Here is a 15,890-nt window from a genome sequence, read left to right on the forward strand (position 1 = left end):
TTTATATGAGGGAGCGAATTTAAACTATAAAGGTAAACTTAGCTGCCATGACCCTACAATTATAAGTTTTCAGGAAACGAGAGAAAGCGTGACAATGTCGGCGGCGAAAGGTCATATATGCAAATTGGTTCAAATTCTGTTTAATAAACCTTCGACTAAATAATAAACTAGTGACGTTTAACGAATTGCTTTGAACTTGAATACTACTAAATGAAGATCATAGACATAAGTATGTGCTAAAGAACTCCAAGTTATCCATCGGCCGTGAAATATTACAATTGGGAGATACGTGTAAAAGAGAAGCGAAATTCCCGCTTTGTTTACACTGATACGTATGCGGCGATAAAGCAAACCCTCCTGCGGATCACAATTTTCAAAGATACATTTTGTCTACCACAAGAACTCTCACTTATTAATATCATAAAAAGATGTTCTCTGTGTGAAAAGAAGTACTCGACTCAAAGCTTGTGGACCGTTAATAACTTCATGATTGTGCGGATGGCTGATGCGCTTACGGCTTTTAATGCAGCAAAGTTGCCGAGGACATATTCGAACCTTGTTAATAGACCTTAGATAAACGTGAGAATCCAAATTTCAGAACCAGGCTGAAAACAGACGACGAAATATCGTGTTTAGGCTTCAGGACGTGATACAAAAGTTGCCACACTCGTCTTCGAAATCTCCAATCGAGTACTCAAGATGTTCGAAAAGTATACTGAGCTGTTCTAATCTGTAGCATTCATTTTGGTGAATCTACATTCTTTGGCGCCCTCCAACGTTTATGATGTGTATTTCCTGTCAAGGCTGGACTGAAATTACAAGGTAGGAAACTAGTAGGTATCGACAATATGAAGAATAAACTTAAATAAATCAAGTGAAAACAAGAGAGAATCTTAAGCGCTTCTTGCGTGAATACAACCAGTGACGTCACAAGGTCCTTAAACTCGGTTCCAGAGCCCGGACACAGTTTTGCTCCAAAAAGTCGATTTCAGCAGCTAAAAAGAGCACTTTCCGTTAGGATTTGACAGAAATAAAGTTCACCATTATTTTAAGCACGTTTGAAACTATGAATTGGGCTAAAAAAAGAGAGTACGAAAATTTCGTTTCAGTGGCACTTTAAGCGACCAGGGTTCGTACAGGTCCTGGAAAACCTGGAAAGTCCTGGAATTTTGTTGTGCCATTTTCCAGGACTGGAAAGTCCTGGAAAAAGGCTACTGGTCCTGGAAAGTTCTCGAAATCTGTTAAACTCAAGTAAAAAATATGAAATGTATGGCAGACAGGAAGGAGAATTAACATTGAGATCTTGGGAGTGAAAGGGTTAATGTGAATTTAAGAGTCCTGGAAAAATCAATCTGAGTCCAGGAAAAGTCCTGGAAAAGTCCTGGAAATTTGTTTCTGAAAAAGGGTACGAACCCTGAGCGACTAACCGAGTGCAATTTTGGAAGTGAATATATGAAAGATCATATATTTGAACTGCGCAGAAACTCAGAAAGATATGAGGACATGATTGATCGTAGCAGTTATATACACAACTTAAGGAGTTGTGAAATGAAAGCCTGAAAAAATTTTGAGGCCTGAACGGTATTCGAACCCATGACCTGCGATACCGGTGCAGTGTTCTAGCTGGGAGCTGATCATGTGAGTTCGTTATATACCCGTAGATGGTGAAGAATGCAAGTGAATATATGAAAGATCATATATTCGAACTGTGGAGAAAGATAAATATATGTTATTGGCCGGCTGGGAGGTCCGTATAGGGAAAAACTGTGACCGAGGTCTTGAAAATGCTGCCCGAGGCCGCAGGCCGAGGGCAGCATTTTCAAGCCCGAGGTCACAGTTTTTCACTATACGGACCGACCCTAAGCCGGACAATAACATGTTTATCTTTTTTTCTTGCGGTAAATTGGCTTACAAGTGGGTTTGTTTACGCAACTTTGTCATTGAATTGGCTTATGCGCCGTGCACAAACCAATCCTACAAAACTCTAACTAGGGAACTAGCGAGTAACTCAGATACTAGACAAGGTAAGATGTATTAAAGAACAGATTTATTTCGAACTACTTTATGTTAGTGTCATTTAGTTCACCAATTAAGTTCTCCGAAAGTGTTTTTCCGGTGTGAAGTTTCGTGCAAAGAGTGAAGTTGTACTACAAAAACAATTTCTGTCAGTCGTTGCGAATCACTCGAAATCAGAGTTTTCTACCGTAAATTGAGTAGCAGATAGCGAGGAAGTTGGTTAAGTGTATTCCACGGAAATTCTCTCAAATACAGCAACGATCAGAGAGGTAAACTCGACTGAAATTTAGTCATTTTTTAATTAAAACTGTATTGAGAGAGACACGCAGGATTACGGCCATTACAGCCCCGAGCTACAAACAGCCAAACAAACTCTCACAACTTCAAAAAACTCACTTGAGTTTACTTACAGTGACTTTCCTTGCCATTTAAAGGTGTATAGAGATAAACTTTCGTTGATTAATTGTCGATGGAAGTGTAAAAAGGGCGAAAAATTGACGATTACCGCTAATTCGTTCACGAAAATAGATCAACTCGACGGATTCCGCCCGCTGTGGCGGTCCGGATGAGAAAATTACGCCCTCTCCCGGAACCAATCAGATTGCAGGATTTGTTGAATTCCGCCCGCTCACGAGCTGAGAAAAAGATAAGAAGACTTGATTGATCATCGCAGTTATCACACAACTTAAGCAGTTGTGAAATTAAGGACGTTCGGGCGAAAATTTTCCAGTCGGCAGTTTTTTTTTAAATTGTTACGGCAGTCAGGTAGTGAGCTACTTGTGTCAGAAATGTCAAAAAACATTGGTGGTCACCGACTTCGTTTCAGAGATAAAGCGCGTGGGAAACTACCCTGATTTTGAAAAATTAGCGTACGTAATTCAGCATGGGCTTCAGGGGTTTATAGCTAAAAAATATCGAAGGTGAGTCAACTGAGGCAAACGATCTTAGTCATTTTTTGTAGAAGCGGGTCTGTTGCGTAAAAAATTCCAAATGTTACCAACGTTTTCACAAAACTTAACCCTTCAAGAGGCATTTCAAACCGTCGCACAGATAAACGAAGAACTAAAAAGAACGGAATTCGATGATGCATTTTGCAAAAAATTCAAACTTCTCGTCGAAGGATTTTCTTCATTTTTTCGCTAAACGTAGAAAATGATTCATCAAGAGAAACATAGGGGTCATCGAACGTCGAAGATCGTTAAATCAAGGCAAAGCTATAGCGATGGCCATCTGCCCTATCGTTCATTTTATTACTTAGCGCACGCTCTCATGCATAACGTGACGTGTGAATTTGCGTGCACAGTAAGGATGCGCAGAAACAATTAGCGCGAACGCGACATCGTTCCCAGACCCAACGTGTCTTTTGGTTAGCGCCAAGACACGTCCGAGATTTTAGGAGTTCCGGTTTCACGGCGCTTGCGTGCCTTGGTTTAAAACATGGCAATCTCGTTCTCAGAGCCCACGTGTCTTTTGGTTGGCGCGAATGTCCTTAAAGCTTGAAAAAAATTCAGGCCTCGGGCTCGTTTCTCGAAGGTCCCGAAAAGTTTTCCCACCCGAAAAGCCGTGGCAAATTCTCAAACCTTATGACTTCAAAGCTGTTTTATGCGCATATTCTCAATATGAACAGAGGTTCCCTTTATACAAGAAATTTCAGGCGTCTACACCTCTTTATCTTTAAATAACAATTAACTATAAATGGCTTTGCGGGCCCGAAAGGTTTCTGGGGCTTTCGAGAAGCAGGCCCCAGAACGGGATTCGAACCCATGACCTTTGCGATACCGGTGCAGTGCTCTACCAACCGAGCTATCAAGCCGACTGGGAGGTGATCATGTTGTGAGTTCGTTATATACCCGTAGATGCTGAAGAATGCAAGTGAATATATGAAATATCATGTTTGAACTGCGGAGAAAGATATGACATGATTGATCATCGCAGTTATATACACAACTTAAGCAGTTGTGAAATTAACATGATCAGCTCCCAGTTGGCTTGATAGCTCAATTCGTAGAGCACTGCACCGGTATCGCAGAGGTCATGGGTTCGAATCCCGTTTAGGCCTGAATTTTTTTCAGGCTTCAATTTCACAACTGCGTAAGTTGTGTATATAACTGCGATGATCAAGCATGTCTTCATACGAGGGCAATTTTATTACAACGGGTAACTGCAAGTCTTTGGTAGCGTACCATTCATCATCATGATTTCAAAAGCCATTTGAACAGTCCCGCCCTTGCCCTCTTTTTACGCTCTTTCGAAGGTGAAATCTTTATAAGTATGAAGGAATCTATTTACTGGCAAAACCGGAAGATGCAACTGCTCGCACTTTCCCGTTACCGCGTCCTTTTTCATATTCCCTTTGTGGGAACAGTTTACCAGTCATCTCACCATAAAGTTACCCTAGCCAACTTCAATGCCACGCAGTCTAAAATTTTCACAGATTCTCCACCAAAAGTCGAAAATCAACCCTCAGTATTCTATATTTCACTGAAAATGTTGACCGATTCCAAAAATCAAACCACGCGAAAAAAAGTACCTGTCTCAGGCCTCGGGTATATGACCAGTGAGACAATCTCAGACAGTGCAGAGTATAATTTCCGGCTCTGATGCAGTAGTCACACGGGTCCTCATTCCTGCTGTTCTTTCCCTTGGTAGTCAACAAGGCCTTTTCCCCTTTGCAGAATATGTGCGGACAAAAACTTGATAAGACATAATGTTAGCAGTGTGTATGTTTCATGTTTGTGTTTTCTTTCAAAGCCCAAAGATAACTTACAATTAGCGTTTGTCAAGACGGTTTTAAATTTATTGTAATATTTTATGTTGAGTTTCGTTCATTTTGTAGCAAATGTGACAATTTACTTTTCACGCCAACGGTTGTAATTTGATACTTTTGTTTTCCGCGGCAATGTATGCAACAAGATACCTTTGGTTCCACGAAAATATAAGAAAGATGTGTGTTTTTTTTTACTCACTGCTGGAGATAAATGGAATATAAAAGTTAACTGTCTGTTGAAAATTCGAAAAGGAACGATTTTGTTTTATTCAAAACGGAAACTTTCATTTCACCGATAAACTAGAACTAGTCGACTCACGGAATAGTGCGTTCTTATTCTGTTGCCAGCTTTGGTGTTAGCAATAAAACCACATCAAAGTAATACACAATGCTATCGAGTAATACAACTGAGGAGCGTTTCAACAAGAGGTATTGAAAGAAGAGATCTTTAGTTGACCGAAATTCGGTGAGCGAGTCACCTCATCGACTGCTGAAATTAATTGGCGGTTTTCAGTAAGTGCCACGGAGTCTGCAAAGTTTCTTTTGTCACAAATTTACTAGTTTTACATGTAACTAACACGGGATAGTTTCGGCTAAATATGAACTTTTGGCTATCTTTCATAGAAGAGGAAACAAACAAGCTGCTAAGGAGATCAGTGCAATATGTTTCCATACTTTATTATATCTCTCAGTTAGTACGCGCGCTGTGATTGGTCAGTTTAGCGGGCCGTACCCTTCTGTACGGTCCGCTTGAATTTAAAGTTGGTTTTGTTGCCGAACTGTTTCGTGATTTGTCGATAAGTGTTCTTAACTTTTATAGCAAGTGAAAGTTTAAAACTTTCTTATACTCTGAATTATGCAATAAAGCTTGCTAACGGCTTCAAAACAGTTTCAAGCTGACTCGTCAGAAATTTGAAGCCATTCCGAGTCCGCGTGAACAGAAATCGTTTCCGAACCCGTCAGGCACACAGTAGAGATATAATGAATATCTTACTAAGCTCGTCTTCTCGGTCCGTACTGTAAGTTACGGACCCTCGTTTTTTTCTCCTTCGATTTATGACCCACGCGCTTCGCGCTTGGGCCATAAATCGAAGGGGAAAAAACTCGGTCCGTAACTTACAGTACGGACCTCGAACTTGGTTAGTAAGAGGTATTTATTTGAACCCAGGCAAACACACTAGTTATAAAACAGCAGACGACAGTTTTTGAATCGAGCTCAATCTCGTTCCCAGAGTCTTCGTTCCCCTTGACCAGCGGCCGGAAAACGAGAGCTCTGGGAGCAACCATTTTGAAATAACCGAATTCTGCCCATCCGGTTTCACTGCGCAGTCTGGTTATTCCCAGAGCTCTCGTTTTTCGACCGCTGGTCAAGGGGAACGAAGACTCTGGAAACGAGATTAAATCAAGCTAGCGAAGATTCCAGAAGATACGCAGCCACAGTAGCGTTCTTTGCAATAAAAAAAGGAGAACTGACCTGACCTGAAATACAATTGCTTTTCCCGGCCAAAACGAGAGTGCGGCGTCACTCATTACAAAAAGTTAAAAAAGCGTGTATCTGAAGTCAAGAACGGAGTTTATCACACTAGCAATGCTTGAACGCATGCGTCTTACGTGTTATGTTCTACCACAAGGAAAAGCACTCAACGTTCCTCGGTAGTCCCGTATGAAATGTATCTTTCACCTAACATATAGTCGACTTTGACGCTAATCTTGTAAATAATTTAAATAATTATGTAAATTATTACTTTATAATTATTGTTCCTGAAAAGCCCCATTGGGGGGTTCAATAAAGGATTCATTCATTCATCCAACTAATCTTCGCATGTGTTTGGAGGAAATTGCTTTTGTTCTTAAGAGAACAGCACCACAAGGATACCATGGGATTTGCAAAACCATATATATATTTTTGTCATGTTATTAAAGAGAGCAACGTAAGAATAATACGTTTTGCGTAATGCACACGAGTACCTATAGCTACCCCACGCAGCCCCCCTCCCTCAAGGCTAATTGAATAATTGAAATTCATTAATTGAACAAAATTAGAGTTTACACCTTATGGCGTTAGGAAATTAGTGCCTTAACGAACAGCAGTCCCCTAAACCATCCCAATAAGGCACTCTGCACTAAAAAGGTAAGGATTTCACAAATACTTGTTTTTAGAGCAGAGTGCGCTATTGGGATGGCTTGGGGACTGATGTCCGCTATGGCAGTAAGGCAATAAGACCGTTACTTAATTAGTCATCAGGCAAGAAAGTGGTTGGGGAGGGTAGGTGCCTGTGTGCACTACTTAAAAACGTATTTCATCTACCTTACATCATAATATCACAAAGCTATATATTTGGTTTTTTACGATAACTGCACAAATTCTCGCGCGCTCATTAGTTAATTTCCATCGTCAATATGCGGACAGACGCATGCATTTATAATTTCTGCGATGCATTAACGAGCGAGAGCGGACAATTTGACAATCTGTTATCGTGAAAAACAAATTGAACAGTTTTTCATACGTCTGACCTGTTACTGACAATTAATTTCGTCATAACATTGTCAAAGTAGTCTGCGGATCCACAGCTACTTTGACAATGTTATGACGAAATTCATCATCAATAACTGGACAAACGCATGAAAAACTGAGGTCAATTTGTTAATAGGAAACCTCTTGTTCTCCTTGTGGTACTATTCTCTTTAGAACAGAACCAATTTTCCCTAAACGCATGCGAGATTAGTTAGCGTTCGTGCCGACTATATATTAGGTGAAAGATGCATTTCATTTGAGATCACACGAAGCGAAAATGTTGAGTGCTTTTCCTTGTAGTAGAACCCAACATGTAAGACGCACGCGTTCTAGCATAGTTAGCGTGATATACTCCGTTTTCATTCCCAGAGCCACGTGGTTTTTTATATGTCGTGGATATGACCAAGGACAGCACTTATTTCTCGGGTAACGCCACGTCTCCCGTTTTAATGCAAAAAACGCTACTGTGACTGAGTATCTTTTAGAATTGCCCCTGGCTCAGTTCAACAATTATCACCTGTTATAATCAAACTTTGCCAGAGTTTAAATTAAGAATGGTAACGTTTTGCTTCTCCCTAGCGGCTTATTTATTTCTCTTTCAATTGTCTCTATGAAAGAGACCAAAAATTTCATATCTAGCCTAACTTTCCCGATTTAGTGGCATCAAAACTTGTCAAATTGCAAATTTGTGACCAAAGAAACCAGTAAAGTGTTCAAATAATGCTGCAGACTCCCTGGCAGGTAATGAAAGCGTTTATTAATTTAATCAGTCTATGAGGGCAATCGTTCACCGATGTAGGATATATAATGTCGGTAAACTGAGTAGCGCATACTTCTTGTCGAAACGCTAACGCTTCTCTGTTGTATTATTTTTATTAATCGAAATCACTGAGGTGGCAACTGTATAAGAACGTGGTATTCCGTGACTATTTGACAATGAAATTACTTCTCTTTTATCGGTGAAAAGAAAATTTGCGTTTTGAATAAGACAAAATCGTTTTTCTTCCATTTTCTCGTGAGATATTTAACTTTGTTCCATTTCCTCATGAGATATTTACTTTCTTGCATTTATCTCTTAAGTTTTCGGAAAACAAGGGTTTTACCTTACATACCTTTGCGAGGAAAACAAAAGTATCAAGTGACAAACGTTGGCGCGAAAAGTAAAATTGCCACATTTGCTACTTCAACGTATTTTTAAATTTTGAACTGGACAAAAATCAACGTAAAACACCAACGTAAAATTTGAAAGCTGTCTTGACAAACAGTAATTTTGAGTAAATACAAACCGGGGGTTAACACGACATATGTGTGACTATCGTGCCAGAGCTATACATTGTACTCTGCACTATCTGAGATTGTCTCACTAGTTGGTTAACATCTCTTCAGGTAATCCTTGATGTTCTCCAGTACTAGTGCTCATTGGCTTTCATTCCAAAGATTTAGAACAACAATGCACTGTGAAAGGAGTACTTTTCAGAGCAGAGTGCACTATTGGGATGGCTTAGAGGGATGCTGTTCGCTAAGGCACTAACGCTATAATGCACTAACGCCATAAGGTGTAACCTTTAATGTTTCTCTAATTAATTAATTTCAATTAATCGATTAGCCTTGGGAGAAGGGGGGCTTCCTGGGGTAGATAGCCACGTGCACTACGCAAAACACGATAGCGTTCGCTAACAGTGCCTTCCACGTGTATCAATTGCGGGTCCCGCCATACCGACCTTGCAACAAAACAACAGGGTATGGCTGGTTGACCGAACTTGTAACCGTATTCCGACAGTCATCATAGGGAAGAACTCCCTCGGGGTATGGGCACATCATAGGCCGTCTTACTAGGGTCATCAAGTAGATGGTCTAAACCCAGCTCATGTTCCCTATTGGTTGGTGAACAACCCATCACTTGGCGAATTCTGCTTTGCAATGATAGGAAGAGCCAAGAGCGAAGGATCAAAAAGCAACGTCGCTATGAACGCTTGGCTGCCACAAGCCAGTTATCCCTGTGGTAACTTTTCTGACACCTCTAGCTTAAAACTGCTTAAGACTAAAGGATCAATGGGCTACGCTTTCACGGTTTGTATTCATACTGAAAATCCAAAACAAGTGAGCTTTTACCCTTTTGTTCTACATGAGATTTCTGTTTTCATTGAGCTCACCTTAGGAACCTGCGTTATCATTTGACAGATGTGCCGCCCCAGCCAAACTCCCAACCTGACAGTGTCTTGGACTCGGATCACCTCCCGCGAGCGATGGTTTAAGTCCAGAAAGCAAACCTTGCGGTTCGCCTCTGCTCCATCCAATAAGTAAAAAGAATGATAAGAGTAGTGGTATTTTACTGGTGCAGCAAGCTGCTCCCACTTATTCTACACTTCTCATTTATTTTCACAAGGTCAGACTAGAGTCAAGCTCAACAGGGTCTTCTTTTACAAAGTCCGTTCCCTTTGCTGCGACAAATCACTCCACCAACTAAGAACAGCCATGCACCACCACCCATAGAATCACGAAAGAGCTCTCTATCTGTCAATCCTTACTATGTCGGGACCTGGTGTGTATCCCCGTGTTGAGTCAAATTCAGCCGCAAGCTCCACTCCTGGAGGTGCCCTTCCGTCAATTCCTTTAAGTTTCAGCTTTGCAACCATACTTCCCCGAAACCCAAAAACTTTGGTTTCCCATACGATGTCAAAGGGGTCATCCAACAACACCCTCTGATCCCTAGTTGGCATTGTTTATGGTTAGATGTTTATGGCTCATCACTAGGACGGTATCTGATCGTCTTTGATCCTCTAACCTAACTTTCTTTCTTGATTAATAAAAACATTCTTGGCAAAAGCTTTTGCAGAAGTTCGTCTTTCGCAAATCCAAGAATTTCACTTCTGACAAAGAAATACCAATGCCCACAACTGTCTCTCTTAGTCATTACTTCAGTTCCAGAAACCACCATTATAGAACCAAAGTCCTATTCCATTATTCTATGCTTATGTGTTCAAGCACTGGCTTGCTTTGAACACTCTAACTTTTTTAAAATAAACGTCGCAGAGCTTTTTAACTGCAACAACTTTTAATATACCCTATTGGAGCTGGAATTACCGCGGTTGCTGCCACAAAACGTGCCCTCCAATGGATCCTCGTTAAAGGATTTATGTTGTACTCATTCCAGTTACAACACTTGGAAAAGCCTTGTAATGTTATTTCTTGTCACTACCTCCCCTAAGTCAGGGTTGGGTAATCTGTGCGCCTGCTGCCTTCCTTGGATGTGGTAGCCGTTTCTCAGGCACCCTCTCCGGAATCGAACCCTAATTCTCCGTCACCCGTGGCAACTGTGGTAAGCTACTACCTTACCATCGACAGTTGATAGGGCGGAAATTTGAATCAAACATCGCCAGTGCAAGGCTGTGCGACTCGATCAATCACTATGAATCACCAAAGAACCGGGCAGAACCCGCATTGGTTTTAAAGCTAATAAATACATCCCTTCAGAATTCGGGACTTTTCGCATGTATTAACTTTAAAATTACTACGGTTATCCAAGTAGTAATGGTGCAATCAAATAAATAACTGATTTAATGAGCCATTCGCCGTTTCACAGTACTACTGCATGCATGAGACAGGCATATGACTACTGGCAGGATCAACCAGGTAACTATTCCTCAGGAAACCCGACGGGGACTCTTTTGCGTGTACTTCCTTTCAAAGGATGCTCGCATTCCACTGACAATCTGTACTACGAATCCGGTCAGCCTCGGAAGACGCACGAAACGTTCGACTGCTTCATCCTAGTAAGCTTCAGGCAAACCAGTGGGACTGCCAAGTCCACGGAATGCCGAGGAGATACATCAGGAAAGAATGATTCGGAATCTAAACCTCTATTCTTGACCAAAGGCCATGAGATACAACATCCATCCGTTCTCTCGTTATCTACATCGAGACAACTTGACTATTTCCCAGTCGGAGCGGCGAGACCAATGATTCACCCCTAATATGCACAGACTTGGGATTTTGGACTTTTTCAAAACTTTTGACAGGAAACTATCTGCAGTGTTGAACTTAGTCTACACACCAAGTTCGGCGCTGCCAAACAATGGTTAAGTGGTACTTTCGGTCTAGGGCCACAACACCAGGCGTCACCTTTTTAATATGCAGAAACATAAGACTGTAAACTTTTTGAAAACTTTTTACAGGAAACTATTGGCAGCGTTAAACTTAGTCCATACACCAAGTTTGGAACTGTCAAACCATGATTAGGTGGTAGCTTCAGTCTAGGGCTGTGACACTGGTCGTCAGCTCTCCTAATATGCCCAAACCAGGAGGGAGAACGCGTCAGATTTGCCTGACCCGATGAATCAACCTCGTTCCAAGGGTCCTCTCTCTACCTCAAGAAGGCACCCTGCTTGCGGCTGGTCACGTGTCTGCTAGATTTTAACAGATTCCAGACATGTGATTGAAGGGAAGGGCTGGAAAGTTAAATTTTGTCCTAGCACTGAGCTTGGGTACTGAGCCCAGTAGGGAGTGGAATTTGTGACCCTCCCGCTGTGGATCGGCAAAAATCAAAACGAAGGCATTAACACATTCGAGATAGGAGTTCAGTGCGTACAATGTTCGGCTAAAAGGTTACCTCTGCTTCTAGCTTAATTTTCCCCGTCGATAGTTGGACAGTCTTTGGAATTTGTGGCAGTGAAGAAATTTGGCAACGAACTTGGAAATGACGACCTCCACAATAAATGGCGGCATTGACGCATTCGTTTAGAGTTTGATACGTGCAGTGTTTGGCCAAGAGACTAACTAATTTTGATTGAACTCATCCAATCGAAAGTTTGACGGTCATTCGATTTTACTTGCAGTGAAAAATTTTGTAACGAACTGGACAACAACGACATCGGCCGCGCATTTGCCAAATCCAACTGCTTTTGTTTCAAAACTGATTGGCGGTAAGTCTAATTTTCGGTCGAATTAAATGCATCCAATCGAATTGAATGCATCCCATCGAAAATTTGACGATTATTTAATTTTTGTGCTGTAAAAAACTGATTAAACAAATCCGAAGCAGACTGTTGATGGTTATTTAAAAGAGTAGTGGAAAATAAGCAAACTTCCCTCTCAATCAACATCTCATACTCATAGAAGGTCAGATAGAAAAGAAGCACCGGTCAAGCAGGATCTCTGACAAATAACTTCCTTAACTTTTGAAAATGACGTCTGTAAGGCAGCGCAACTTTCACCTCCATAGACAGTGTTGACAAAATTTAGTTGAGGACCCACCCTCTGTGCGGCCTTGGTTGGAATGCATAGACACGTGACCAGCCGCAACGAGGGTACTTTTTCGAGTTAGAGAGAGAACCCTGGGAACGAGGCTACCGATGATCATGGCCATTATGACGTCACGGCGAAAAAAGCGCACAAATGCACAAAATTTTCGAAAATGGCGTCGTCGCCTCTTGCCGATACAACTTTTTGAGACGGATTTCTCCAATTATTCCAGCTTCACATGGTATTGTATTTGGATCTCAAGGAGTAATTATCATTTTTTTCCTTGAGAGGTAAGTAGACTTTAATTATAACCGAAAAAATCTTGCATAAAGTGTAGTTAAAGTGTTACAGTCATCGCTCTCCGGTGGAAATATGTGGGGCAAAATTTTGATTATTCGCCCTGTAAAATTGCCTTTTTGAGTCATTTTTTTGTAAAAAAAATACCTCTTAGTCGGCGCGTCGGGTATGTCATGGACGGGTCAATGGATGAGTGAGTGAGTGAGAGATGTATGTATGTCACACCAATCAGATTGGATCTACTATAAACAGCCAATCAAATTTCTTTTTGTAAAAGTAAATGGTATGTGAGAAGATTTGATCCCGATAGAGTTCAGAACGGCCATATTTATTCTTCTATAAAAGAGGAGGAAGTATTTATATATTGGGTTTACTTCGACATTTTCTATAGGTTAGGCTGAGGATTTTAGTTACGAACGAGATGAGCCTTGAGGTTTGAAACAGTTCGTGAGTTAGTAGTATGCAAATGCAACGAGATATTTTTATTTTTAGTTACAAAGGTAACTTGATACTTTGTTTTTCACAAGGAGAAAATTCAATTAGAGGTCACGAATCGTCGCTTCAAGTTCTTAGGACATATTTTAGAGGAGACGAGACTTAAGATTTGAAAGAGTTCTAACGATTACAATAGTAAGTGCAGGTAACGATTGTTTTGTTCTTGTTGCATGCAAATATAACGACATATTTTTGTTTTTTAGTTGCAAAGGGTAATTTGACACTCTTGTTTTTCACAAGGGAGTAAATTCAATTAGAGCTGACGAATCGTCACCGCACTTTCCCGCGAAATGTTTGCTATCTTTAGTTACAAGTGGTAACTTAACACTTTTGTTTTTTATATGGGAGTAAATTCAATTAGAGCTGACAAGTTATCGGCTATTGTTTCCAGGATATTAAACGAAAAAGAAGCTTTCATTTCTGGACGGTTTTTAAGTCTCTGCAGTAGCAGTTGAATAGTTTCATATGATGACATTTATTTCAGTCCGATATTTTTAAAGGTAAAAAGTATGAAAACTGCTCAAATGTTCTTTGAAGACTGCGTGGCACCAAGTTAAAGTGCAATTTAATTAAATCAGACTTTCAACGTGTCAGAGAGGTTTTTAGTGCAGAGTGCACTATTGGGATGGTTTAGAGGGATGCTGTTCGCTTAGGCACTAAGCACTAACGCCATAACGCCACAAGGTGTAAACTTTAATGTTTGTTTAATTAATTAATTTCAATTAATCAACTAGCTATGCCGGAAGGGGGGCTGGGTGGGGTAGGTATCCAAGTGCATTACGCAAAACATGTCATGTTTACGTTGCTTTCCTGAATAACATGACAAAAACATATATATGGTTTTGCAAATGTCATGCTATCCTTGTGGTGCCATTCTCTTAAGAACAAAAGCAATTTGGTCCAAACACATGCGCAGATTAGTTAGCATCAAAGTCGACTATATGTTAGGTGAAAGATACATTTCATACGGCACTACCCACGAACGTTGAGTGCTTTCCCTTGTGGTAGAGCATAACATGTAAGACGCATGCGTTCAAGCATTGCTAGTGTGATAAACTTCGTTCTCGAGTTCAGATGCAGGCTTTTTTATATTTTGTAATGAGTGATATCACACTTTCGTTTTGGCAGGGGATAGCAGTTATATTTCAGGTAACGTCAGTTCTCCTATTTTAGTGCAAAGAACACTACTGTGACTGCGTATGTTCTGGAATCTTCCCTAGCTCGATTCAAGAAATGTCGTCTGCTGTTTTATAACTATCGTGTGTTTGACAGGGTTGAAATAGAGAATGGGAACATATTGCTTCTCCTTAGCAGCTTGTTTGTTTCCTCTTCTATGAAAGAGAGCCCAAAGTTCATATTCAGCCGAAACTTTCCCGCGTAAGCTACATGTAAAACTAGTAAATTTATGACAAAAGAAACTTCGTTATTATTGCTGCAGACCTTGAAACCTCTAATGAATTTCATCAGTCGATGAGGTGACTCGCTCACCGATGTGGGATATAATTTCGGTTAAGTAAAGATCTCTACCATCAATACTTCTCGTTGAAACCCTCCTTAGTTGTATTACTCGATAACATTGTGTATTAGTTTAATGTGGTTTTACTGTTTACATCAACTCGGCTGGCAACAGAATTAGAACGCACTATTCTGTGATTCGACGTGACTATTTGATGATTAGATTAGTTCTTGTTTATCGGTGAAATGAAAATTTACGTTTTGAATAAAACAAAATCATTCCTCTTCGACTTTTCGGTAGAAATGTAACTTGTATATTCCATTTATCTCCAGCAGTGAGTTAAAAAAATATATACGCATCTTTCTTATATTTTCGCGGAAACAAAGGTATCTTGTTCCATACATTGGCGAGGAAAACAAAAGTATCAAATTACAAACGTTGGCGAAAAGTAATGCTACAAAATAAACGAAACTCAAGACAACATACCACGATGAATTTAAAACCGTCTTAACAAACGGTAATTGTAAGATATTTTTGGGCAAAACACAAACATGAAACACACACACTGCTAAGATTATGTCTTATCAAGTCTTTGTCCGCTCATATTCTGCAAAGGTGAAAAGGCCTAGTTGACTACCAAGGGAGAGAACGGCAGGGGTGAGGACCTGTGTGACTACTGCATCAGAGCCGTAAATTTCACTCTGCACTATCTGAGATTGTGTCACTAGTTTAGTGCAGAATGCACTGTTGGGATGGTTTTGGGGGCTGCCTGCCGCTAAGCAATAAGTCGCTAATGCGTTAAGTTGTAATCTTTTATGTTTGTTTAATTACATGTAATTAATTTCAATTAATTAACTAGTCTAGAGAGAAGGAAATGGTGGGGGTGAGCTAGGAAAGGTATACGTGTACCCTACGTAAAACGTGTTACATCTCCTCAGTTAGGAGTAAAGATCGCAAGCCTATGTATTTGTCTCAAGTAACCCCTTGCTCTCCTTGTAGTACTATTCTCTTAAGAACAAAACCAATTTGCTCTAAACGCAAGTGCAGATTAGCTAGTGTTCGTGTCTTCTATACATTAGGTGGAGGATACATTGCATACGGGA

The 15,890-nt window shown here is 40.5% G+C and overlaps 2 pseudogenes; both read right to left on the reverse strand.

Moving 5' to 3' along the window:
- Positions 1-9,141: 9,141 nt before the first annotated feature.
- LOC145480159 (large subunit ribosomal RNA) lies at positions 9,142-9,717 on the reverse strand (annotated as a pseudogene).
- A 224-nt stretch (positions 9,718-9,941) lies between these two features.
- LOC145480158 (small subunit ribosomal RNA) lies at positions 9,942-10,931 on the reverse strand (annotated as a pseudogene).
- Positions 10,932-15,890: the final 4,959 nt, after the last annotated feature.

The sequence above is a fragment of the Orbicella franksi genome, chromosome 2, assembly GCF_964199315.1.
Source record: "Orbicella franksi chromosome 2, jaOrbFran1.1, whole genome shotgun sequence".
Taxonomy (NCBI): Eukaryota; Metazoa; Cnidaria; class Anthozoa; order Scleractinia; family Merulinidae; genus Orbicella; species Orbicella franksi.